At 45.7% G+C, this 27,699-nt stretch overlaps 1 protein-coding gene across 8 annotated transcripts in view; it reads left to right on the top strand.

Moving 5' to 3' along the window:
• Window positions 1-27,346, top strand: part of HMG20A (high mobility group 20A) — a 71,540-nt gene extending 44,194 nt beyond the window's left edge. The window contains exons 12-17 of one of the 8 annotated variants that reach the window (XR_011811914.1): window positions 6,462-6,624; window positions 12,321-12,425; window positions 18,624-19,175; window positions 19,703-19,851; window positions 21,093-21,186; window positions 25,182-27,346. The gene's annotated coding sequence lies outside the window, so the exon portion shown is untranslated. Of the gene's footprint in view, window positions 1-6,461; window positions 6,744-12,320; window positions 12,426-18,623; window positions 19,176-19,702; window positions 19,852-21,092 lie in introns of all 8 variants that reach the window. The other 7 variants (XR_011811913.1, XR_011811912.1, XR_011811915.1 and 4 more) reach the window with 7 other exon arrangements.
• The last annotated feature ends 353 nt before the right edge of the window (window positions 27,347-27,699 follow it).

Here is a 27,699-nt window from a genome sequence, read left to right on the forward strand (position 1 = left end):
AGCCAGTAGATTCTAATTAAAGCAACTTTTTTTTTTTTTCCAGAAGAGAGAAAAAAAATCCTTCAAAGAGCTCACTTGCTTTGTATCAGATGAATATATATGCAATAATTTGCCAGCCTGATAGAGACAGAAGTTGATATATGCTTGGAGCAGTTATATTCAACCATATGTAAGCACTGGCACTACCCGGAGCTTATTTCTCCCACAAGGTGATATTCCCACCATGTAATTTTGCTGCTTCCTGCCGTAGGCAGTATTAGGGAGAATGTGTCTGAAAATTTGTCAAAATGGCTTTCTGTCAGAAGATTGCATTTTAGTCGTGCCCATGGGGAAAAATGCATGGATTTATTTGAAAATTCACAATTCTCGGGTTTGACCAGCTTAAGTTTTCAGGGCAAGTCCATATGCCCAATTGCAGAAGCACTTGCATTTACAAATCCTACCCTCAGGTTCTCTAGGGAGGATGTTTCTTTGATCTTCCAATTTTATTCGTGTGTCTAGTTTCTCAAGCAGAGGGGGAGGAGAGGAGCTTTTCCTGGTACAACTCTCTTTTGCGGAGGGAAAAACAAACAAAAGAGGTTGAATATTATGAGAAATTTCTTCTCAGAGTGGTTAGACATTGGAACAGGTTGCCCAGGGAAGTGGTGAAGTCACTGTCGCTGGAGGTGTTTAATGAAAAGGTAGATGTGGTACTTAGGGACGTGGCTTAGTGGGCAATATTGGTGGTAGGTGTACAGTTGGACTAGATGATCTTGGAGGTCTTTTCCAACCTTTGATTCTATGAAAAGAACCTCAACCCACTACAAACATTGTTTTATTAAATCTAACTACCAAAATGTCACATGTATGGTAGTGACCAAAGTTGGGTGCAACCGTGAAGACAGTGGGAGGGGGTCTAGGCTGAAATAAAGGAGCTGAACTGCCATGATGTGACATGGACCAGACTGTTCATTTTACACCCTGCGTTTAATTGGGGGTGGGGGAATTACCTTGTCTCTAAACATCTTCCATCCAAATCTGCCTCGTGATGTCAGACTGGGAAATCACTGCTTAGGAGAACAAAGAGACATTGCAAATGCAGCTTCCGTTCCAGGTGCCAAGAGCATTTTGGAAAGAAAATTTCTTCTGTGTGAGTAAATCTGTTTAAGAAGCCTGACCAATTTAACTCATTGCCTGACCCACAGCCATCCTCAGCAGGAGAGGGAGATGGAATGGATGAATTGCAGCTAACACCTAGTACCCTCAAAACTTGATAGAAAAATGTGCTAGGAAAGTATACAGGAGTCTCAGTAATACAGGAGTATACAGGAATCTCTGTTTTTTTGTTGTTTTTTTTTTGTTTGTTTGTTTTCCCCTCTATAACTGCCCCAGAACAGCCCTCCATAATTCCTTACTCTTACTGTCCTAAATACTAAAGATACTAAATACTCATCTCAAACCTCGAGTTCTCTGTGTTGTATTTTCTCCCCCCCTTCTCAGGAGAGGGGGAGTGAGAGAGCGGTTGTGGTGGAGCTTGGCTGCCCACCTGAGTAAAACCACCACAGCCTGTTAGTCCCAGTTTGGAGCATTTGGGCTCTCTGTTCAAGGGAATTGTACACTGTCACTCCCTACAGAGCACGATGAGTTATACTGCTGAAAATGCTTCCTTTCCAACATCCCCTGGTTGTTTAAAACAAACAAAAACCAGCAATACCCTTTCCCTGTTTCTCTCTGCTCCCTTGCACCTAGGCTGGCTGTATCTGTGAAGCCCCAAACCTGTAAGTGATGCTGTTTGCCTGTCTGTCAGGGAAGCTTTTTAAATCTGAGTGTAAAATGAGACTCCTACAGCAGTAAACAGAGCGATCATATACCTCCTTTGAAGTTACCATTTAAATAACCTCCAGGGCTTCACTAATGCAGGAAGCAAGCAAGAGGAAATAATTCCTTCCTTCTCCTCCTCCTCTTCAGCTCCCCTCTCTGAAGCAGGAAAATGAAAATGAATTCTCTGGCAGAGGAGGGACACTGGATTTCATGGTATTGCAGAAGAGATGAATGGCTCTCACTTGCAGCTTAGTTAATGAGTCAGCACGTTCATTCAGGGACACAATTTATTAACCCATAAACACTGCAGATGATGGTGTTATCACTGTGATAAAGAATTTTTAATTTGCTGTATAATTTATAAGGTAGTTGCTACATCAGAGGGGAGCCTGTGTCTGTTCATGTGTCCAGGTCCTGGGCTGGTCCTAGGAAAGGAAGTGAGGACCTAAGAAATAAAAAGGGAGGAGTCCCAGCAGAATTATAGGAACAGAGCTGGCTGCAGACGACCTTTTGCTGTTTCTCTGTCCCTGTGGGTTTTGCTGGTGCTGCTGATTCCTGAAAGAGGATGGATGTCTGTGTCCAGGCCTCCCTTTCTGCACATCAATTGATGCTTGGACTTTCCTGAAGATACCTACACATAGCAAGGGTGTAAACGAGCATGCACAACATCTGACAGCACCACGGGTATTCAGTGCTGTGCTGCAAAGGAGGTCCTGAATGGGATGCTGCTGTTGTGGTGTGGATGGCGGCATTACGTGTTCCTGATACTATAGCACGGTCTTCTCTTGGGCTGATGCCTTACACCTACCAAACAGGAGCACAGCTTTCTGCATCCTTTGCAGTTAGCATGTGCAGCAATGCTGCAATGGGACAGCATTCCAGAGGGACAGCAGATTTACACAGTGCTGGAGGGATTGAGACTAAGATAGCGAGGACCCTGGAGCAGTAGCACTCTTAATTGCCTGGGTGTTACATGTTTGCCAGGTGGTTTAAGTAGTCAATAGGTAAATGAGTTCACTTCTTTGTTAAGTGATTTTTTAAATAGTAAGATTTGTTCAAATAATTAAGTAGTGTAGCCTATTAACTGGAGAATGCCCTAAAGACATCTCCCGAGTAAGTCTGAATCTTACCAAGCTGCCTGAGGTCAATTTCTCCTGGGATCAAAGGATGCAGTACTCACAGTTCCTGTGTTTTCAGTCTGTTCTTAATCACCTGTTTGGGGCTTATCTTTCGTAAGGAAAAATATGTTCGTGCCTGAACATGTTACTACCTGGTCTTTGGCCTGACTGAAAGCATTGGAAGTTTCCAAGGCAATTATACCTATGCTAATCATAATTTTCTGCTTAGTCTAGGGGTATCTGTCCTTACGTCTGTGTTGATGTTGAGTTGCTGAACAATTTGATTAGGTGCTTTGAATAAGCTGTGTAATTATGCCACAGATATTCCTGATGCATACATTATTTTCATTATCTGAGTTATCACCACCCATTGTTACTGTTGTAGTGCAGTAATGTTTAAAGGCTGCTATTAGAACTGGAGCTCCATTGTGCCAGGTATTGCACAGACATTTACTAAGCTGCAATCTCTGTCCTGGAAAGATTACAGCTTTATTGTACTGATGTACAACAGCCCATTATATGAATTATTTCACGTAACGTCACTGAGGTTGAAAAGCTCTGCTAGTAAGGGATCAGCAGACTCCGTATGCCCAGAGAGGAAACCACCATGGTGCTACCAGCATAGAGCACCTGACTGCTGCTGTGTTGTTTTTTATTTTGTTTTGTTTTTTAATTGTGGGGCTCTGTTGCCTTACTCTGACAACTTGGACCAGATGATCTTGGAGGTCTTCTCCAGCCTTATTGATTCTATGATTTTCTTAGTCTAATGCAAGAGTGATTCTGCCTTACTGGGGCATCTCTTGGCTCTCCAGGGCTTTGTTGGATGGCAGTTGTAATTTATCTACCAGGTCTGAGCCAGCCATAATCTTAGTTTTTGTTGTTGTTCTACTTTTATTTTATTTATTTTATTAGAGAAGCCATCCCTTCAGCTAAGGAGATGTTTTTGTGCCAGCAGAAGGCAGCATCAGATCTCAAAGTAGCACCAGCTTCATTGGTGCCAGTTTCTGGTGAGTCTCCTGCTGCCTATCTCTCAGCCACTTGATTTACTTTCCTCCCAGCAAATCTACCATAAGTTCCCTCTGATCCCTTCCAGAGGTTCTCTCTTGTCACCTGCCTGTTTTAGTTCAGCAGTGATACTCACACCTGGATTTTTGTAGTCTCCCCATTCAAATGAGGCCTTATAGCTTGAGGTGCACAGTCCAGGGAAAGAGCAGGAGGTTGATCTTCGCCCTGGTCTTCTCCCATGGTCTTTTTCCAGCTAGCTCCTGAACAGTCTGCACAGTTCTCAGACACTGAATGTAAGACAAGTGTCAGGCATTGTCAGTATTGTAGCCCTTCTTGATATATGGTTTTAAGTGTTGCATGGAGTAAAAATACATATAGTAAAAGAGTTTTTGGTAAAGGCAAGACATTTCCCACTTAAATTCACTGTTTCCACAAAAAAAGAACTGCAACAACAACAAAAATAGGGTGCTCAAAATAGTTCTGTGGGTTCCATAGTGGAAATGGCCTAGCAGATCCTTTAACCCATGAAGACAGCAGTGATCCTGAGTCCACCTGTGTCCTTATTCTTTGAGCGTTGCCAGTTCTGAGGCTTGTTGGACAGCATCTAGGAAGCAGTGCTTTGAAGTGTGCTTGGAATTGGCTGCCTCTGCTTTTTCAGCGAGTCCTCCTGAGGGTGGAAGATTAGAGCCAGGCCATCCTTTCATATCTGCAGCATTGGTTTCTTTTTTATCAAATGCATTTTACTGCAAGGTGAATTCTTTCCCAGCTTTTTGTACTTCACCAGATTCCCTTGACCTTGAGCCAGTCAATGATGAATCGTATGAGTCCCCACTGAAAACACTGTAGAAGCCAGAGGAATGCCAGCCTCACTGTGTAGCACATAAAGTCAAAATATTTTAAGCCCAAGACTGATGGGTATGATTCTTCCATTTCAATCTGCACCTTCAGATTAAAAAGCTGTTAAAAGCTTCGATTTGTCTTGATGCATCTGCTGCTTCATGCCCAATGAATGACATGTCCAGGACTGGAGGGTATGGGTAGGAAGAGGATGTTTTCTGATAAATGTTTCTGATGGTATTTTATGTTCAAGTAAAAAAATAAAAAATAAATAAAAGCCTGTTATAGAAAATGATTCATCTGTTAGAGAGACTGCTGGAACAGCATCTAGTACTCTGGCTGAGGGACAAGTAATGTCTAAAAAGACCATGGCCCACTAACACATGCAAAGTTACCTTTTCCTTCTGCCTCTTAGTTGCATTTCCCTCTGCTGGGCTAAGACTATGTTAGATTGCAACTGCAAAATACCACCTCGTAATATGTTATGTATTAGACCTCTTATTAATTCTGTAATTCTTTTGTACAGTTTTGTAGCTATGTGACTAAATATGCAAAGCGTTCATATGAAGAACTATAAAGTTATTGGTATTTTTCTGTGTTAAAGGTTCAATGAGTCAAATTCTGTGCTGAGGGGAATCAATGATTTGATACAAATTTACTGGTATTAGAATGAAGATTTCTGGAGTAAACTGGGAGGCTATAAACATATCCAAAGACATAGCTGGTAGAGCAAGTCTGTAAAACCTTTGAAATGATACAAATTCATAAATATTAGGCTTCTTCCTTTCAGACTACTGTGATCTGTGGTGGCACCAGCGTTAGGAGGAGGAGAGGTGCAAAGGCTACAAAAGGCAAATATTATTTCTGGAAATGGCTGGTGGGATTTGGATCTGCTTTTAGCAAGCATGAAATTTTGGGAGTGAGGCCAAGTGCTATTTCCAGAGTTTGAGGATGACCCATGACTTGGGTTAAGGGCTTGAATTTGATTTAGTTTAAATCTGAGGCTGAACTTGGTTGTCATCTTCTGGTTGGGATTCTAGGAAATCAAACCCTCACTGAAGCTTTGTTGACTGAAGTAAAATTCTGTTTTCAAATACTGGTAGGAAATCAAATGCTTTTGAACCGTCTTCCAACAAGAAAAAGAAAGAACCCAAACTGGTGACATTTAGATCTGACTTCAGTACCCTAATTTCTCCTGCATTTTGGACCTGGGGAGGGAGGAAGGAGAAGAGAAGGAGAGCTTTGGCAAATAGAAAATCAATTGGTTTAATATACAGACTATTTTGCTGCAGTCTAACTGGAGCCTCTTATTAAGAATCTGATGGTATTTCTAAACAGGGAAAGCTACTCCCTAGGTGGGGGCAATCTCCAATCATACACTAACATTGCTTTTGACATATTTATGACTCCAATAAAATCTCCCATCTGGTATATTTTAAAATAAAATTGAAAATTTATCACTTTCCTTTAGCTGGTTTGTCGTTCTCCCCGAGAGAAGATAGCCAGGCTGAGATTATTGCATCGGCAGTCTGTCAGCTGAAGTTAGGCTGAGGTGTGATTTAAATTTCAATACTTTCCACATTACAGCTGTCTGGGGTGGGGAAATTACAAGGAGGAAAGCAAAGAATCTGTTATTTGTATACATTAGTCTCCCCTGATTTGTTTCTTTTTTTTCTTTTTTTTTTTTTTTCTTTTTCCTAGCTGGGGCACCTGGGCATTACTCCCCATTTTTCTGGATTTTCACAACCTTGGCTTGGTCAGAGATGCTTGCAAGAGGATGAAGCAGAACCTGAGTGTCATCTCTCCTGTTGCCCCACTGTTAGGCCAGGTTACGACAGCCTGAAGAGATCTTTCTCCATATGAGGTACACGGCAAGTTTATGGCATTTATACAGCTTACAGAGCTGGTCTTAAAGAGACTGTGATCTCTGGGAGAGCAGAGCTAAGCCATGTCGTTTCCCTGACAAAGGACCAAGGGAGAGAGGTGGGTGGCATTTTGTGTATGTAAGCAAGTCTAGTCGTCTTGGCAAAGCAGTAGATATCTCTGGAGGCAGGAGGAAACATGCTTTGGATGTGCTTGCATGTTTCTAAGCCTTTAAATGTTTAAATGTTTCTAAGTCTTTAAATGGCATGCGACAGGTAAATGAATCACCTGCCACAGGATTTCTCTGAGTGTCTCTAGCTGAAATAGGTCAGGCACTTGAAGCAGCTGAAGCTGAGTCCAGGCCAGAAATCTGGCCCCTAGTGCATCACTGGGATTTCACGTGCAGCCTGTGTTGGATGGAACCTGTGGAACAGAGATGACACATGAATAAGGTGCTTCCTAGCAAAATTGTTTGCAAATCTTTCTGAAGTGGAAGGCTGTCTCTTCACGTTTTGGGGCCCGGGGGTGTTCTGCCTCATCCTTTTGACTGATAATAGAGTTGTGCCCACCTGGCTGGTGGCATTGCCCACATCTGATTAGATGCATTTGTTCCTGTCGCATCAGCTGAGTGTTCAGTTATCCAAGATCTTGTCCCCCTTTATTCCCTTCAATTGCTTCATTGCTTACACTGTGAGTGGAGCTGCAGTGAACTTGTGACCAGTGTCCTTCACTGCAGTCACAGCAGTAAGGCTGGAGGGCAGTGGTGATCGCAGCCTTCACAGGGGCATCTCAGTAACTTCCCCCTGCTGTAAACTCTGAGCCCAGGTTCCCCCACTGAGGGGAGAAATGACGAACCTTCAAAGGGTCTCTTGGCTGGTGCAGTGGTGTGACAGTCCTGTGACAGTCCTGACACAGCAGCCTGGGTAGTTGGAGGTCTGTAGCTGGCTCTGGGGAATTAAACCCAGCAGTGTTTGTGCTCACTTTGGGAGAGAATTAAATGCTATTAGTGGTTTACGAACTGTAGGTGTTGAACCTATGTGGGGCCCATTGGGACCTCAAACCCACTGTTCTAGGTACTGTGGTGTGCCCCACAGGGAAAGTGCAAACCAGTGCATTAGGGTTATTAAATGAAACCTACACTTAAGATGCATGAATTTTCTGCAGAGTGCATATAAACCTCTTGTGCACGAGCTGTGGATTTGTGCAGCGTGGTTTGGTTTTCTGAAGTGTGCACTTTGAGCTCATGTGCAGTGGGCTTTTATGTGTATTTCTGCAGGTGAACATATGCTTAAGGGTCTGCCCCTGTGCATTAAGTATGCAGTTAATGTATGGATAATTGTTTTGTAAGCACTGTATTTACGGCACTGCTTTCTCCAGCATACACGTTGTGTGCGTACAACCCATAAGTGTCACGTCATTTGACTGTTCTATTTTCCTGTCTTCTGGACTGAACAATTGAGGGTGTTTTTGGAGTGCATCGGATGTATTATTTCCTTTCACAGCAATTGTACATTTGCTAATGTCAAATTTATTCTGAATTGTAAACTGACACAGTTCTCGACTGGATAGACCAAGATCTTTGTTGCACAGAATGGACGGATGTTTTATTTGCATGCTCAGTGTATGTGTATTCCGAAAGCACACACGCTTTTGTTGTCTGCAGAAATAGCAGGTGCTTCGCACTGAAAATAACCTGTGTTGTAAATGTTTGTGAAGGTGGGGGTTATAGCATTTATGCTCAGAGCCCGCAACAAAAGTGTATTTTATCTCTAAAAATCAGCGTGCTCTGTGTTATGGTTGTGCAGCGTAAGCACATATTTTCCTGCATTTGCTGGCACAGTTACAGAAGTGTTGAGTCTTCATATTGTTAAAATAACAGAAGAGTTGTCCACATATTTTCTAATTTTTTAAAATATCCTCCAGCTTCTGTGGTTTAAATTTCTAAGCGTCTGTCCAAGAGATATATGTCAAAACATCAGGAAGGATATTTAGGCAGTTATGTCAGCGGAATGGAGCAAGGTTGTGAGTTAATGCTTTTCTGATGCAATAGAAAAGGGAAAATGGTGAAAAAGAGCCACAAATAAAATATAAAATGAACAAGATCAACCAAGGTAAAGTTGAGGTTTGTTCTTAAATTGGAGGCACCTACAACAAAAGAATTCAGATGACTATATTCCTGTTTTATGCCATCCTGTGATCACGTCGTCCTGTCCCAGACCTCACAGCCTCTCGGGTCAGTCCCCAGGAATCAGGAAGGATGATGTAGTGCTTCCAGCCTTGGTCCTTCCTCTTTGGCTGTCCTGCCCGGTAGTCAGGTGCCTTGAAAAGGAGTTAAGGCCTTCATTATCCCACCATTTCTTTTCAATGACATTTTAAAGAGCTGACACAGAGGAGGCATGATTGAAGCACCTGCTGCTTTTCTCTGTAATTACCCAGTTTCCTTGTTGGGGCTGAAATTATTGCCCTGCAAGAGTGCAACGTCCCTATTATCACGTAAGAGCCAAACACAAACCTGTCTGGCTGCAGCTGGCACCATTCCACGTAAAGACAAAAATGATTTTCCTTGGCTGCTGGGCTATACCGCAGGGTACCCAAGCCCAGATTAAAGTGGTAGAGCTGGAGGGGAGGTGATGTGTGGCTTGAGATGCTTCTCAGACTGTAATTAGTCCTCTAACAGCCTTTGATGTGGATTAGCTGACTGGAGGCCTTGCCTGTAGCCAGGGGTAGGAGTGGGAGAGCACAGCCAGGATCTAAAAGGGGCAAACCTGAGAAAAATTAAGAACGGGTTCAAGTCACAGTAATCAAGTGATGGTTGAGGAAAAGTCCTGCTTGTTGGACACATTCTGCAGCATTGGCTTCTTAGAAGGTGTCTGAAGAGGGTCTGCAGCCATTGCCAAGGGAACTGCGTCTGGAGATATGGGAAAACATGAAAGCAGGAACAGTTAACATTTCTTGGCCTTTTTTGCAAAAGGCAGGAGCATGCCAGGGACTGTGTGAGACCCCAGAGGGAGCTGGCGGGGATTCTTGTAGTATTTGTTGCCCAGCTGCTATTTTGACTTCAAATCCATAAGAATCAACAAATAACAAGGCCTGGAGCTTGAGTACTGTCCCCTGAGCTGAGTTCTCTGTCTCTACCTGATTCTAAATTGAGCTCCAAGACAGATGCAGGAGCGTTAGCCAGTGGATGTGCAGAGTGAGAGAAGGAAGGAAAGAACAGGAGGATTAGGCTGGAGGATCACTGCAGTAAATGACTTCCATGCTCAGAGAGCTCGAAAGCCCTTTGTAATAAAGGAGAAGGCAAAACCAAATTCCGTGTAGCCTCTGAGCCGTGTGGATAAACCTTAGCTCAGCCCAGTGGGTTTTTGTGGAGCTCAGCTCTCACCCAGCCGTCTGCCCCTCGCTTCCCATTCCCCTTAGCAACACGGGCTGCCTCTCCCCTGCCTCCTCTCCCTCCAGCATCTTGTGACAGGCATGGAAACCCTGGGATCCCTGATGCTGGAATGGCATTTGGGCCTAGCTGGAATTGTTTATAAGCACAGAGCTTTGATGCTGTCTCCAAAGCCTCTGGAGAGCTGAGCAGGGCTATTTTTCATGTGATGCTTTTGGAGAATGTTATGGGAAAAGGTCAAGGGACATAGTGGGAATGGGTAGGTCACATACTCATTGGTTTAGGGCACCGCGACAACATTGCTTCTTTAAGATCTCAGAGCCTGCTTTGTAAAAATAAGCACCTCTCACTGAGCTGCCTGGGAAAGAAGAGGGGCATGTCTCCTGCAGGCGGATGTTCACAGCCTTCTCTGGGTTCGTTCTCTTGCCTTGGCAGTTGCTGCGTCTGAGTGTCCCTGTGAACCAGACAGATCCCTCAGACTGTGCAGCATTTTAAAAAGCTTCCTTGCTTACCACTTTGACCTTTGTAAGGCAAGGAGAAATTCTGTACAAGCAGGGGCTGCCTTCTGCCCCTGGCACTCTTTGTGGCTGTCCTTCAGCGGGATCTGGGCACAGCGCTGCAGGGTTCATTGGTCCATCCTTGTGTCCTCCATGCTGGGTCTGTGGGCAAAAAGAGCTCCAGGATGGAGCTATTTGACACCCCCCCCCTTTTTGATTTTACGTGCTGTCTTTGCTTGTTTAAATCTGGGATGAGGAGCAGTCTAGCAAGGATTGTCCTCCCTTTCTTCCTCCCTGATGCACGCTGCCACACTGCAGATAACAGGCTGGGTGCGGGGCCTGTGTGAAGGAGCAGGAAGCAGAGGGGTGAGGTACAAGTCATGTACATTGGAAGCAGAAGCTGAATGTGCATTTCCTTACTCTTGCCATCAATCATTCAAATTTCCTGTACACTGTGGAACAGAGTGGTAGAGTTTGCTCATTCCCCATTTCCCCCAGGAATGGAAGCACTCATTTGTTTCACTGTCTAGAAGTGCTGATCACTCATATTTGTTTTTTTCCGACGCGTGCCGTTCAGAAGCTGACCTTTTCAGCTTCTTCCTTCTTGGCCTTCGGAAATATCTTCAGATCTCCGGCAGACCTGGAGAATCTCACTGGTGCTCTGTCTCTGTTAAGGGACGGAAAGACGCTGCTGCAGTAAAGCCCACAGCCTTTAGAACAGGTGCTTTATTGCAGAGCACTGGCAAATACCCCGTGTTCTCCACAAAGCTCGTTGTTTTAACTTGTTCCTGTGATCTTGCATCCAATACAGCATAGTGAGGGCCAAGCCCTGCTTGTCATCGGAAACCATTGCATGACTATTCTGTGGGACTAACAAATCTGTTGAGAGAGAGTTACAGACAATTATGTGGAAGAGAGAGACCAGCATGTGTTCACTTTACTTACAGTGTATCTCTGCTGGAAGGCACGGGGACAGTAGCAGAAACATAGAGCATGGGGCTGGGAAAAAATTAGAGGGAGAAAAAAAGGAGAAACAGAAGCAGAAGAAAGAGTAGGACAAACAGGAAACTGAATTAAAAGTTGTCTGACTCTTTTCATAGCAAGTAGCATAAATGCAATAAGCATGGAAGACAGCCCTTAAGAAATGACCCCTGTGTGTGTGTTTATGATAATGCGTGGCATACATCTGTGGGTTTTAGATGGTGTCTGGTCTCTGATTAAGAAGAAATGCCTTCCTATTATTTAACAATCTCTAATTAGCCATATTCTCATTCCACATAGGAGTTGACAATTCCTTTGTGGGTGCACTCAGGCAATGGCCAGTTCTGGAGACACGGCAAACCAAAGGGATGGGGTGCTATAAAGCTCTTGTGTGACTTTGGTGTCTCTTGGCATCCCTGGGAAGCTTGGTTATGGCATGGTATCTCTGCAGCTTCCCTGGCATGGCTGGGAGAGGTGTATTGGTAGGGTTCAGTTCAATTACTGTGACAAAGGAGCTGATGAAGCTCTGTGTCCTTGGAACACAGTCGTGGCCTGGAAATTTTTATGAGCTGTGCGGGGCTGAAACCCCATTCCCTTGGGTTGTGAGCTCAGCAGCTTTTGAGCTCAGCCATTGTGGGTCTGGGCAGAACCCGCAGGGGAGTCCTGTCAGGGAAAACCCAAGGGCTGGAAGGAAATGTTGCTGATGACTCAATAGGCAGAGCTCTTCCCTCTGTTGATGTTGGAGCTGAGCCACACAGACACATCCCTCCATAATTACCTACTGGTTGCCTGAAGTTCATGCTTTTTAACCACTGGCATTCTCGTTTGCAGTCCACACACCCAGACGTGTGATGCTGGAATCCACACACGAGCCTGGGTATTGCATCGATGCTTGCAGGCTCTGAGAAGAAAGGATGTGTTTGCCTCCGGGAAGAGGTGTGTTTGCCCATGCATGCACGTGTTATTGAGCCTCTACAGATGCTCTGACTGCAGGAGGTGATGTCAGGTGGCAGTGGTTTGGTGTTTGGGGGTGGGTGTGGGGCAGTTAGGTAGCGTGGATGGGGGAAGGGATGGATTGGGATGACAAAACATCATGACAGAGGGAGAAAAATCTCAGTTGTGTCCCACATTAAGCAACAGAGACCCTTAGTGGTCACCCGGTGTAAAACACAGTGCTGTGTGATGGATTGCTTTTTTTTTTTTTTTTTTGCATTTGCTCATTTCAGACATGAATTCATGTAATAACTTGAACTTCAGAAACAAAAAGATGTTCAATTTCAATTGTTTTAACTGCTGTGAATAATTTCACTTCTGTTTTTTTCTGGGTTCTTAATGGTCTATTTTGAAACAAGGAGGTGTTTTGTGAAACTGACACATTTTCAATCCCTATTGATCACCATATGATATTGCTGTATTTCAAGCAGCATCACAATAACCGTGTTCTAAGAACACTTCAGATATTTTAGGGAATTTACTTCACCTGGTTTTGTGCATCCAGGCACACTGACTACCTCGCCTCTTCTTCCCTGCTTCTACCAGCCTGGTGTCAGAGTGAAACTGAATTTGGTGAATTAGCTGGCTGGATCTGCAACACCCTCATGCACCCTGCTAGCAAATGCACAGATAATCTGACAAATATTGCTGTTCCTAGAGGAGTTATTTCGATGTGATTAGCCTCTTTGCTGCGAGTGGCAGGGGGGTCAGCCTACCCACGCGCTGCCTTCCTGTCCCGAGAGGCCTACTGGCGTGTGGGCCTCTGATGGCTCTCAGTCTCTCTGGAACAACTTAGGAAATAACCAGCATCAGGAAAATCATCCCAACTCCGAGGCTTTTTATGGGGTTTGCTCACTGTCATCTCGGTGGTCAGAGACTGCTGCCCTTCAGGTGACCTCTTGTCAGGCTGGCAATCAGGCAGGATGGGCTGCACATCTCTGGGGGGTGGCTCATTTGGGGTAAACCACATGGGGATGTGGAAAACAAGGATAATGGTCTGACTTACCTTTGCAAAGAGCTTAGAGAGCTGGGCTGACAAGTGTTTTGAAAGAGCTATACCCTGTTACAGCGACACTGCCTTTGCCTGCCCCCACCGCCAAGCTTCAGCACAGGCAGACTTTAAGGGCTCCCTGAGGACTCTGCCAGCAGGATTTCTTATTTTCCTTATTTTACTCTCTTCCAGTGATGTTCAGCCACAATGTATATTACAAAACGATTATGGCCATGATTAGGGTGCTGTGTTATCATCACCCAGTGAATAGCCATTCCCTGGATCCCACTGGAATCCACTTCCATTCCTTGAAGTGACAGGCCAAAATTAAAATGGTCCTGCAAAAAAAAAAAAAAAAAAGAATCCAGAAAGCTGAGATTTCTTCTCAGCCCAAATTCCCTTCAGCATTGGTGTTATTAGCATTTATTATTATCTGTCAATGCTCTAAGTAGTAAATTTTCTGAGGTCATGAGTTATTGCTTCATCAAGAGAAGCTGCAAATGAGGCTGCATGCAAACAGGTGAATGGATGGGCTTAGAGCCTCCTGAGCCTGAACAACCCCCCTGTAGCTGGAGAAAAGGTTCCAAGAGATCAGGCCTTAAGGTTGGTGTCTTGAGCATCACTGTGAGACCTCTTCACAGAGCTTTCAACTCTTGGTCAAGTGTCAGTAGAGTCCATCTGAGTAAATTGTCCTCCACTGAGCAGTCTTCTCTGCTCTCGTCCCAGGAGCCTCCCCTGGAAATCTGCCATATGCTCAAGCCCAGCCTCAGCACTGACAGCTCTGGTTTACGTACTGGTTGGCAGACAGTCTGCATCTGTAGCAGATAACGTATGTGAAACAAGTGGTGATTGTTTCTTTAAGGCCCCCCTCCTCTCTCTTCCCCTCTCTACTATTTCTCTCTTGATAATCCTGCTGATGCAGAATTTTTCTCTTGCTCAATTTCATTGCACCTGCTCATCTAAACCAGGCTGCGTGGAGTTTGCTCAAACTGAGCTTCATCTGACAGCAGAAGCAGCACCCAAAAGCACATTCATACGCAGAGAAGAGTCATTACTATGAAGAGTGAAGCCTGGCTTAGGCAGCTTAGATACCTGGCTTAGGTGGCCCATAGCAGCTAGCCACTAAGTGAGGGTGTGCCTTCAGTTAAAGGTCAAATCAGCTGTCATGGAAAACTGCAGGGATATTTCAGAGAGGCGGTAGTAAAACAGGAGGCTTTCCTATCATCCTATCTGATCTAGATATTCAGCCTGCCTCTGCGTCTTCATTATTGCTTTCTGTGCTCGGTGTGAACCTGCCTGTCCACCTACATGTGCTAAAGGCATAGCACTCAGCTTGTCTTTTGTGATACTGAACCTGACTTGAAATTGGAATTACCATATTGTGCTGTACTTGTGCCTCCAGGACAGGCTTGTACTCTCAAGCACCTAACATGTAAGCTGATTTGTCTTCATTCCTACTTTACCCTGAGTTAACTAACTTGAGTTAGCCAGCCTGCACTCAGAACACATCTTTGCTGTTTTCTTCACCGTTCTGTGTAAGCAGAAGGGCTCGGAGATGGATCGGAAGGCCTCTGTGGCCAAGTTTCGGAAGGCTGGACATGTGGGGAGTGGTTGGTGGAAGCTGCCGAATGGACTGAGAAGCCTGAGGACATCGGGGCAGCAAAGGGTGGTGAAGATATCTCAGAGTTTGATACAACAGAATAGATTTTAGGAGAGTGATGGTGACCAGAGGCTGTGATTTAACCATAATATTGGCTTAGTATTATTGCACTTAAGCAAGCAGGGCTATGAGGCCAGGGTTGGGCCAACACAGTGGTTCAAGGAAAAGCTCAAGTGTTCCCCAGGCCTTGTCAGCTGACAAAATAACTGTGGTAAGGTTCAAAGATTTATTGCAGGGAAAACAGGACTCCTTGGAGTCAGGGTGGGGGTTAATCAATGTACATTCATTGTTAATTTATGCATGTAAGCGGGTTCTGGAGTACAGTTGCCATGCTGGTTTTGATAATGCTAACTGCATCCACCCTGCCAGCTGCTGCAGTGTCGTGGTAGTCTGTGTTGCTGCGTGCAGAATTATGGTGTTTTTGTGGGAATATTATGTTCCCTGAATAGAGCCCCACAGAGCAATTTGCTTCATCCTTACAAACCCATCCAAATAACTGGCAGTGCCTTACAAATACAAAACAATTGAGCAAATAAATGTATTATACTGTACATCTGTGACAAAACAATGCTTTCATGTGCAAAGAGAAATGTGTTTGTTTAACTTATGGTCTCCCATTTGGAAATAAATGCATCCATTTAAATCAAAATGGGACGTTCTTCACTATTACAGTATTTTGCATGCCAGCTGTAGGAAATATGCTGCTTGAAGAGCAGACTCAAAACTTGGAGTGGTATTACCAGACGCATGCTTGTGCTGGCTTATCCTAGACACCACCTCTCTTTTTATAGGGGGTCCTCTACATTTGAGTATGAATTTCCTGGCTTTGCATGGCTGGGACAGTTTCTACAAAAATTTGGGAGTGTGCTTCTCCCTTGTGTGGTAGTCTTGTCTCTTTTGTGCACACTGGAATGCCTGCCTTTCACCTGATCTGTATTTAGAAGAGAGTGCTAACTGATGGGCATGCCTCAGAACTTTGCATTACCATGACCATGAGGCACACTGATTTTCTGCAAGAGTTGTGGCAGTCCAAATTTTTGATTGTTTCCTCTTTTTGATTGTTTCCTATTTTTGTGTTAAAGAAATGTTAGTTTCATTTATATGCTGCAGTGAAAGTGATAGATGGGAAGAAAAACAATAAAATACAGATTGAATGTTCCAATATTTGTTTTTTAAAATGTACCACATTAAAAGTGCCTTATAAATGGTTGAGTTCTTGTAATGAAAGTCTGCTGCATTTCGGTTTACACATAAGCTTAACATCATCAAGCCAAGTTTGTTCTGGGTGTTAACATTTGCATTTTTGAAAGCAGCAGCCTAATCCAGAGCAAAACCAGATGAGAATGTACTTTAATACAGCACATTACCAGCTGTGTGCCGGGAGGTGTGAGCATTCTCAAAAAGGCACTGAAATTTGATTTGGGTAGTTTTCCGAGAGTCTGTGAACTTAATGGAACAAAACTGAAGATCGCTGCTACCAGTAGCAGGAGTTATAAACTGGAATTCCACAGTGACATGATTACTAGAAGGGAAAATAACCAAGAAATAATCAATACCCCTGATTTTTTCTAATGTGAATTTCAAATATTAATATTAAGACCATTTCCTAGGCTCATGATTCTTCCTTAATATAAATAATTATTCTGATTACGGGTGAGAAGGATACAGTTGAGAGTTTTAGCTCCTCTGCCCATATTGTCTGACCTGCACTGTCCCATAGTAGTAATTTCAGGTGTACTATAAGGTCTGTGCAAGCAATGTGATTGTAATGTCCTTTAGTGGCTGAAGGGCCACAAGTGATGAGAATCACAGCTCAGCAAGCCTCGCATTAGTAAATGCTCTGTAGTTCAATTTGGAAACGTCATAGTCTTCATCTACCCCATTTGGACCGCAGCTATCGTATTGTTATATCCATCCATCCAGGGAGCGTGGCATGTTAGAGCCAGCAGGAAATGCGGTGTGTTTCTGAAAGCCAGCACCTGTATTGATTGATAGCCTGAGAGGGCTGTGCAGCAAAGGTGGTTTGGCCTAGCTCTGTTTTTCCTCTGGATTGATTAATCAAATACTTCAAATAATTGCTGCGGTTGTGATTAATGTTGACTGCATAGCTAATTACCCAGAAGATTAAAATAACTTTTTTTTTATAAAAAACTGTAAATGAGTGTATTTACTCTGCTCACCCTTCTAACCTTGTTATGCTTGTAAATGAATAGAAATATTGATCCCAGGTGCTACCCATCTTGCATCTGTTTAATTAGGGCATTAATTGTAACCCTGCTCACTCACTCCTTCCGACCACCCATGCTTTCTGCTATCTTTGTGTAGATGTCTTGAGGGTGGGGCTGGGAGGGATCATTAGGATATATCTGACCTCCAGGACTTACAGGATTTCCCTGTGCCAGCCCCATTACTAACTACTCTACCTAAGCTTCTTCTGGCTCCTTGCAACAGTGCCTTCTTGACCATATCTCTTGGTAGCAGACTCCACCACCCAGTGGCTGTTGCTGTTAAAACAATTTTCTGTTTCCTCAGCGAGGTGTTTCCTTCTCTTTGCTTCAAGCCACATCTTGTTCTTCCATCTTGTCAGTCTGAGAACGTTTTTCTCTGTCTGTGCACACATACAAACTACGTTTTAATTATGTGCTTAGTTGTAGGAATGTGTTTCTTGACCATGGCAGAGCATGTCAGAAGGCTAGAGGTTTGCCAGTAGAGATGTCTGCTGTATTTACCACCAGGGGACACACCTGAATGTCTCCCAGACTGGCTGTTTTGGCTAGGGGTTGTGTGCCCCATCACTTTTCCACTCCCAAAGCAGAGCTTCACAAACAAGTTCCTAACAAAATGTGGGCCTCCTTGTCAAACTGGCAAAAAGCGTGTCAATTTTAGGAGCAATATAAAGGGTGTACCACTTACTGAAGGGACAGCAACCCAGAGAGCTCCTCTGCTCTTACATTTGTGGAGATATAAATGAAAGAAGCTTTAAGATCAGCCTCTTAAAGCTCATGTCAGCTCTCTTCAGTCAGTGCCCTGTGCTTCCATTTCCTTGCAATTTGGTTTCCAGAAAAAGATTGGGTGTCCCAGCATATTCTTAAAGCATTGCTTTAGACATTGCCAAGCCCAGGTCTTTCTCCAGTGCTAAGACTCCCTCTCATGCATGGCCATCTGGATGCTGTGGTGGAGCTGTCTCCCTCTTGCTGAAAGACATTCACATCTCTTCCACAGCTCTGCTAGAAATTGCTGCCATTTTGTGTTTGCTTCTCTACAGCCTGAGTAGCAGAGATGGCCACTGCGCTGCCTCTGTTGGGAAGACTTTGTGTAGCACACTGGTCTGGCTCTTATATTTTGCCTTTTTTTTTTTTTTCCTCAATCCAGAGCGTATGCACTGTTCATACTAAGCTGTAGAGACCACATTTGTCCTGGGGAGCTCTCAGGTGGCTCATGGAGAGCTGAAAAGGTGGCTATCGCATTTCCTTCTTTTCCCTTTTCCCAGGTTTCCTAAAACTCTGACATTGCTCTTTATGAAGAGAAAACATGACAATTTGGCCAACTATCTGTGCATCGTGGGACTTGTCTCAACTCTTTTTGTCTTACGCAAGTTGATGGGCTTGAGCAGGCTGGACAGTGACTGTCAGAAATAGTCTTTCAGAAATGCAGTACCAGCCCTCAAATCCTAAACCATCTGTCATGGTCAAATTAATGTAACCTTCTCCCTGCTGTCAGTGAGAGCTGGGGAAGTACAATAGCAGCCAGGGCTTGGTCCGGTAGGACTGGTGTGTTCACGTGGTTTTCTCATATACTTGGGTCTGTTCCACTGGCTGCCTCGTGGCGGGCTCAATTCTCAGTCCAGAGCAGAAATGGTCCACATTTCTGCTGAGATATCCAAATTTTCCTGTTGTTTCTTTTTCAGCAGGAGGCTTAGTTACGGCAACCTCAGGGCTATATGGCCTTGGTACAGGCATGGCTGGTGCTAGTGTAGCCTACAAAGATCCAACACAGGAAGCACGCCTGCTGCTGGCCTTGGTGCCTTGTAAGTGACTGTAAGGTACGTGCTGAGTGCCAGGCTGGTGCTGGCTAAGCTTGAGATGCCGACGAACATGACGGGTACCAGGGCAAGGCCTGACACTGGAAAGGGAAATGCTGGTGCTCCATGCTCTGATGACACGGTTCTGATACAGTCAGTGCCAGATGCTATCATGGGAAACTGGCTGCAGCTCAGCTGCTTGAAAGCTGATAGGTTTTCTTGTAGCTTCTGAATGTGGTTGTGTTTTCTGGCAGCTGGTGAAAATGGCTTTGAAAAATAATAGCAGCTTTAAGTCAAATTGATGTCAACATTCACTCCAGGCTCTTTGAAGCTAATCAGTTTAAGTTCCTACTTGGCAAATGAAATTCCCATCTTGCTGGCCTCCCTCTCTTTAGCCCAATTCTCATAACTGCTACTTGTTTTTTCACTGTCTCTTTCTAATGTGTCTAGTCAAATAGAAGTTTTGTTGCTGAGATGTTGGTTCTGGTATGTTTCTGAAGGTACCCACACTGTGTGTGTGAACTTGGGCTTCTCTTTTTTCCTTACAGGATCCCTCTAGTTAGGAGCAGAGGAGAAAAAAGGCAAAAGCTGGTGAAGCTTTAGCACCTGCCTCAAGCATAGTTCAGCTGATGAGAAACACCAGTCAGTGCTCTCAGCAAGGGACCTGATTCCAACCATCACGCTTGGACTGAGACAGGTGGGTAGTGAGGATCCATGGGGGAGCCATTACAGACTATTCCAGGTGAGCGAAAAAGGAAAGAAGCAAAGCAGCTTCTGAATAGAGAGAATCAGGAGAGCAAGAGGTAGATGGGCTGATGAAATAATGCTGTCTTTAACTGTGAATAAATAACAGCGCCACAGGAGGCATTCAGGGCAACAATTTTGGGGAGTTAAAATGGAGGTTAAAGATTACATTTAGGATTAGGAATATCAGGACCCCTGAGGCATGCTCAGTGAATGCTAAAGGCATAGATAAAATCAGGTGTGTCTGGAGTAATGTCTGCTAATTAGATATGTAAGATGTGGGTACGTATGATGCTCTTTGTTTTTTCTGTTAACAGCACATATATATGGTAACTCTCTCTATAAGGTACACTTAATACATGTTATTAGCAGATTTGATGGTAAAATATATGCAGGCTAACTTGGATTTATGGAAGGAAGTGTTAGAAGTTGCTGAGCCATGAAAAAGGCTTCCTCTGGCACCTCTGTTCAGCAGCTCTTTACTTCAGCTCCCGTCTGGCAGCAGCTTATGCTCCAGGTTCTCCCGTTGCACTGAGTGATTAGCTGTGAATGCACCCTTTGCCGAGACGGCAGGTTTGATTGGAGCCCTCCTGCTTTCCCCCGAACGTTCACAGATAGTGCTGGCTGCGTTAGCATGCAATTCAGATGCTGGTGTGAATGAATAAAGGGGAAAAGGAAGAGAGCAAGCTTGGCTTTGTCATCATTTCTGAAAAGCAGAGGAAGGCATTAGCAACCTCCAGAGGGAGTTCCTCTTCTCAGCTGATCTCTAGGCATGGGGAACTGATGCCTCTGGGAATCTCTTGACATATGAGCCTATTTTCCTTGGTTCTGTCATGATCCTCTGGAGAACATTTGTTTCCTGTTTGGTTTGAAAAGATCAGGCATACTGTATGCTAATTTTATATGAGGACTTCAAACAGCACAGAGCTAGTGCAGTGCACCAGAACAAGCTCAGTTCTGGCTCTGCCAGGAGTATGTACAGCACCTTGAATCCCGAAGGGCTCTGCGATGTGGGGCTCAAGAGATGAACCTCCCCGTTGGGTTTGAGACTGATCAGCTGGGACTACAGAGTCGTTTGTGGTATGGTGACCAAACAACACCATCATTCCTTCCCATTTCTAGAGCCGCATCAGTCTGTTATATGAAGGTTGACTGAGTTGTTTTGTAAATCTCAGCAATAAAATGTGTCCACAGCCTCCTAAATAACAAAAGAAAGAGAAGAAGGCATGAAATGATTGTGCTGGTGGAAGAAATGAAGACTAGTGGAGTCTAAAAGAGATGTGGGCAGGTGAGCAATGGACCTTGTGAAGCAGAACAAAATGCATTATTTTTTATGGAAATGCAAAAAAGGGATTGTGGATCTTCTGGACAGAGAATGAGTAGAGAAAATACTAATTATATTTCATAAAGTTGATGGGAGCGAAGTTGGCTTTGTTCCACTGCTCAGGCAAATGAATGTGGCAGCTGGAAAGGACTAGCTGGCAAGGGATGGGAGGAACCTCACCTGGGGATTGTGCTTCTCACCTGCCAGTTTGTGTTCCCATTTGTGCCACAGAAGTCTGTTGTGTTGCTATGAAGCTCTGGGTTCCACGCAGAGGAAAGATGTTTCAGAAATTTCAGTGAGATGCTAATGCCAGGCTTCGTGCTGGCCCTCTGGCTTGAGTCTCAAACCTCTTCTAAATTGCAGTGGCCAAAGCTATGCTTAGCTTCATGTTCATGAGTGAGTTTCAGGGAGGGACCTCTGGTTCTGATGCTGCTACCAGGGAGCAGATGTCCTGAGACATTCACAGACAGAGGTCCTCTCCTCCTTTCTTCTAGGTTGGGTGCCTAAAGCTCAGTTGGCAAAAGTGACAATCTGGCTAGGATGTATGGCAGTGGTGTCCTGTAGTGCTCAGCATTCCTTACAAAAACAGTCCCCGTCTCCTATTCCAGAGGCTGCTAGAGAGTGTGGCACAGACAAAATAAAGCAGTCAGAGTCCATGGGGAAAGCATTCCCAAGAAAAGCATTTACTGTGCTTTGAGCAGAGTCAGAAGTAATTAAACATCCTAGTGAAGCACTAGGAGTGGGCACACTTTGCAGAAGAGGTTAATGTCCTGGGCAGGAACGCTGTTTTTGGGGTGCAAATGGCCATGTAGAGGGGTGGCCTGGCCTACCTTGTACACTGACTGCCCCATTGTGAACGGGAGCGTGCTGGGATGTGCTGCAGCAACGCCCCACGACTAGCACAGGCTGATTTAATTCCTCTTGGATTTGCAGAGAGGAAAGCAAATAGGCTGAGTGTGGGGTCCTCGAGGCAGTGAGTTATTTAGATGATCAGCAAAAAATGAGTAAAGGAGTCATGGCTCACAAAAGCTCAAGACTGTCAGAAAAATACTAGACATCATCTGGAAAGAGGGTGGTATGGGCAGGATAGAGCTGCCCCAGCCTTGGGACGTGTCCCCAGTTTGAACAGTGGATGGCTAAAGGAAGGTCAGTGCCACGGAAGGGGACGGGGTGGAGGGAAGGAGATTTTGTGTCTATGGTCAGGGACTGGTGCAGAAATGCAGAGCTCGGCTGTGGCTGTGGGGTATAAGCCCAGAAGAATCAAGAGCTTCGACAGGGGGGCTGAAGGCAGAGGTTTAGAGCCTTAGAAGGAACATGGCTGGAGCGAGCCTGCAATTCTATGTCAGATCCGTGATAAAATAGAGCTCGTAGGTGGGATCCTGTTCAGTTTCAGAAGCTAATGGGTGACTGAGCATGTGAGTGAGTACAAATAAAGGTTTGAAAGAAAAATCTAACCCCAATGTGCTTTTGTGCTGCAGTTTTTCTCTGATCAGATACTTGTTTACAAGGAAGGGGGCATGCCTTTCTCTTGTCTTTGTGAAGGCCCTGGCAATGTGGAGTTGGAAAGTGAGATCTTGAAGTGTGAATTCCATATAATAGAAAAGCACAGATTCCCCAGGGGCTGGCACAGCACTTCCCCAAGGCATCATCTGAGGTTGGTGGTTGACTAAGTGGGTGATGGTAATGGTCTGTGATGGTGTTTAATAGTGGTGGGGCTGTTATTTCTGGGGGATTTAACTCTCCCAGATGCATGACCTCGCACAGCATAAGCTTTCCTAGCATGAAGTTATGCGATGTGTTGTGGAGGTGCTGAGGACTTCTGAATCATTGCCTAACTCCTCTGGCACAGCTGCCCATGAGCCAGATGGTGCGGGTGCAGGGTGGGACCACTCACACCTGGTGAGAAACACGTAACAAACGATGAATCCCAAGGCATGCCCATGTGCTTGTGCCAAGCTCTCTTTGCCTGAGACGTCCCCGTGCCAGGATGGGTTGGGCAGTCTGTCAGGCCACGTATTCTGCTTCTGGCTCAGACACATTTTCCCAATTCATGCCTGTGCAGTACAGATACTGGGCATTCAGCGTGACCTTCGTCTGGCATTTCAAGGGACAGGCTGAACAGTGCCAGGGCCTTCAGGAGAGAAGTGCTGTGTGTCCTGGTGCAGAGAGAGGAGCATTTGCTTTTCATGGGAGGCTCTGGGTGGATCTTGAGATGAGAGAAATGCGTCTGCTTCCCCTACAGTCCACCAACATTAAGCATTTAGTGTGTAATAGCCACTGCCCAAGGCCTGATTTCTATGCAGGGTCTGTAGGGAAGGAAGTGAGAACAAAAAGAGGAGGTTTTAGGATTTGCTTTCTCCATGGCAGTGCGTGTTGATCCTTTGTGCGTGTGCTTGCGGAGCGCAGGAGCGGGGGGAGGATGCCACCGCTTCATTCAGCGCTGCCTGCGACTAATGGACCTTGACAACTGCAGCACAACATGGAAACTATTAAAAAGGGAGGACTGATTAAAGCCCAAACCATCCCAGCATCCCTCTGGGCTCTTAACCCCGTGTTGGAGCCGAGCAGCCTAGCAATGCCTCCTCCCTGGCTGCACAATTAACATCTCTTGTCACTAATTGATTCCTGTGGTGCTCGCAGGACAATTAGAATTTAAATTGCCTTTTACAAAGGTCATGAAAACATGATAAAAGACGAATCTATTAGGAAGGATCACTCAGGAGTCTCTCTCCTTTTCCACAACACTGGCTGCTGGTTATCACAGGGACATGAGTGAGGGGAGCTGGGAGGGTGGCCCAGGCCTTTGCCTCATTTCTTGCTGATTGTAGTTCATGGCAGAGCCTCAGCTCATTGTCACTTGTGCATATTCTTGCACTGAAAGTAGCACTTAGTTTTTTGCTATTTCTTTTAGGAGTGTTGGTATATGCTGTCCCTTATCCGCCTTTTTTTGATAAACTTTGAGATAGCTGGTTTTCTGCTTGACTCCTGAATTCACTGCAGGAGGGAAGGAACCCGTTTGTGATGGAAGGTGAAGGGTTTGCCTTCGCAGAGCAAAGGTGTCCTAGTGTCAGCCCGTCTTTACTTCCAGAGAGCTCGTGTCATCGCGTCTGAGCTGGGATCAAATCCTCCATTCAGGTGCCTGTGGCATCATGGCTTGTCAAACCCAGTTCTGAGTTTTGCCACCACAGCACAATGTGACAGTTTGTAGTTGGGTGGGGAGCTGGTATTTTGCTTGCAAATGGGAATATCCAGAGTCCTTACAGGCATGATAACGCTCCCCTCCATCAACCTCAAGCCTCAACAGTGGAAAGAGATTTAAAGCCTCCCATGTCATGTTTAAGGCAAAGGTTTGTAATTGCAGTAAATCGGGCTGAAATGGATCTTGGAAGAAGATCCAAATCTGGGTGCAACGAAAAGTCTTGTGATTTGGTGGTTTCTCTTCTGATTATTATATCCCGAGCATGTGGGTTGACAGGGAAGACCAAGTTTGAGACACGTTACTGTGATCCTGAACCAGCCTCACGTAGCTACAGCAATATTTCACGCTGAGAGAAAAAAGCCAGGCAGCATATCCAATTGCCCATCCCATCCTATCCCAGTGGCATCCCCCTAATAGAAGAGGCTGGCTGGCTATTTGAGAAACTCGTGTCCTTTCCAAGTTCTGCCTTTGACTTCTTGCTATTCTGGTTATTGAAATTGATTTTGCACTCCAGGCACGGGATTTTCCATTGCCAAGTTTAATGTCGGAGATAATAGAAATTATGTTTCCACTCGTACATAAATCTCAGGGCTGTTTGTGCTCAGATGACTGGATAGTAAGTACAGGTGAAATTGCTCCTGTGATTGTTTCAGTAAAAATGTAATATTGTTGTAAGGTTTTATAAAGTGTGTTTAACTGGTTTACACATTTCTAGCAGTGACTATATAGGGTTTTTTTGTTGTTTTGTTTTTGTCATTAGAATAATGTGCCAGGGAGGGGAGATATCATAACTTGTGGAAACAGACAGCTTTCCATCCGCTAGCCTTCTGTGACTCTGTACTGCAATTCCGTTCAACTGGTTACTCCTTTATTATCCAAACTCTCCTGCAACTCCTGATACTGCTAACTTGTCACAGATAGCACAATCACACGAAGGTTGAAACGTCTGCCTGCAGACATGAAAGGCTGACAGAATGGAGCATCTGTCCAGGGGAACCTTGAGAAACTGCAGGATTTTGCCTACAGAAACCTCGTGACATTTACAAGAAGAAAAGCCTCATCCTGCACCAGAGGAAGAGGAACCCCACACATCAGGGCAGACTGGGACCCTGCTGAGTGAGCAGTGCCCAGGAGGAGGAGGGCCTGGGCACCACGAGGGATGCCATACGAGCTCACCAGGAGCTCACCAGGAACCAGGCCAACTTCCTACAGAGCTGCCTTATGAGGAGCATGGCCACCAAGAAAATGTAAGTTACCATGCTCGGCTCCGATCTGATGAGACACCACACAGCCAGCAGGGAAAGAGGTGCAGGTCTGTGAATCTCTTGGACACCTTGGTGTGGAGAGGAGCAAGCACACTGGAAAGGCTGAAAGTCCCAACAGGCCTGAGGTCTGTGTGTCAGTGGCTAGGGCTGTTGTCTCTGACAGCGAGGCCTATGAGGAGGCAGCTTCTTGTTAAAGCACCAGGGTCTCATTGCCTCCTCGCCAGCCATGAACCAGGCAGGAGTCGTACCCTTCTCCTGCACTGGGCCATGGACATTCCCATCTCCTACTGCCCAGGAAGAGCCCTGAGCTCCTGTGTGAAGGGAAAGGATCTCCCTTCCCAGGAGCCTGGGGTCAAAGCCTGTTTTTCAATACATCAGTGTCACCTTCACATTTGTCTACCTGTCCTCACTGCCTCCAGTGTTCTGCTCTAATGAGCTCCAAGGGAGGCTGTGTCAGTGCCAGCAGAGTCCCCCCTCAGGGGGACACTGCAGGAAACTTGCATTTGCCTTGGATTTCTTGAGAGATTTCTTCAACTCACTCTCAGTGCCTGAGGTTCATGGGCTCATCGCCAAAGCCCCCAGAGGGCTGATTCCAATGCTTCTGCTGCTGATCTGGGCTGGGCTCCTGGGACAGGGAGAGCTCCTGGCAAGAGGGCCCTGGTGCAGAGAGACAGCTCTGCCCAGGAGCAGCTCCTCTGCACAGCGCAGAAGGGCTGGGGGCTCTGACCCCCATGGGGAGAGGAGAGGAGAGGAGAGAGGGGTTGGAGGCAGTTGGTAGTGGGAGGGTGCTGAGAGCTGCCTGCAGGAGAAATCTGCACAGCCCTTGACAAGGTAAGTCTCTGGCTGCAGGGCCATGCAGCTGCAGCTCCTGGAAGGGTCTCCTGCTGGGTCTTGTTTCTGGGAGGGCGGTGGGCAATGCAGTAGGCTGTGAGAGTCCTGCTGGATTGCACTGCGAGGTGAGGAAGTCTGGCAGAAGCCCCTTGGAGTGGCCTTAGCCAAGTGCCCCTGACACCCTAGAAGCCTCGAACACCCTGCTGGTGATGCAGGGCTCTCTGTCAGCTGCCCCATAGCTCCTGCTGCATGGAGGTGCCCCTTGGCAGGGCCCTGTTGGTGGCAGGGTGCTGCAGGGCAGTGCTGAGCACAGCCGCATGGGATGGGGTCTGTGAGCACAGGCAGGGGAAAGAAGAGTTTGGCCAAGATCAGCAGGAACAGAGTGGCCAAGAATCCTCTAGGTACAGCATGTTGTGTGACTGGGATACTGGAATACCCCAGCGTGTGGATATTCACCTGTCTGTGGGGTGTTTTCCTGGGCTTCAGGCTGCTCTCCAGCAGGATGCAGCTCTCTCGTGGCATCCTTGTGGCATCCAGGCGTCCCAAGGAGAAGACACCTCCTTGCTAAGGCCATGTCCGTGCTGCTGGATGTCTGTCTGTGGGCAGCTGGAGTGAGGCCTCGGCAGCCCTGGCTAGGGGGGAAGAGCTGAGATCCTGCTCAGGCCCCCAGGGCCAAGGTAAGGATTCTGTCCAGCCTCACTTGGACTGGGGCTTCTCTGCTCTCAGCTGTCTCCGTTTTTTTCTCAGCGTAACACAAGTATGATCGGTGTCCTAAGCATTACAGGGGTAATTATAAGAAAATACAGCAAATAAAATCTCTCTTGCTCTACAGTGTGGTCGGATGAGTTGTTTGCAAAAAGACTGCATGGCTCATTGATCTGACAAGTGGACTGCACTTGAGTTTCCCCCATGGTCCTGCTTCCCTCCTGCTGCACAGCAGGAAGGACTCCTCTGGAGCCCACAGCAGCCCCTGCTCCCAGTGTCACACGCAGCCAGCACCACTCAGAGCTGAAGCAAGAGAGCTGCAGAAAGGTTCTCATGCAAAGAGAGAGGCTTATCTGCGGGCTTTCCAGGAGATGAAATAGGTTTTCCTCATTGAAGTCTGTTCTATTTTTTTTTTCTCCTCTTCAAAGATACCTGTGTCCAAAGTCAGCAAATGCCCAACAGCAGCTCTGTGAGCGA

Source organism: Anas platyrhynchos, chromosome 11, assembly GCF_047663525.1.
Source record: "Anas platyrhynchos isolate ZD024472 breed Pekin duck chromosome 11, IASCAAS_PekinDuck_T2T, whole genome shotgun sequence".
Lineage (NCBI taxonomy): Eukaryota > Metazoa > Chordata > Aves > Anseriformes > Anatidae > Anas > Anas platyrhynchos.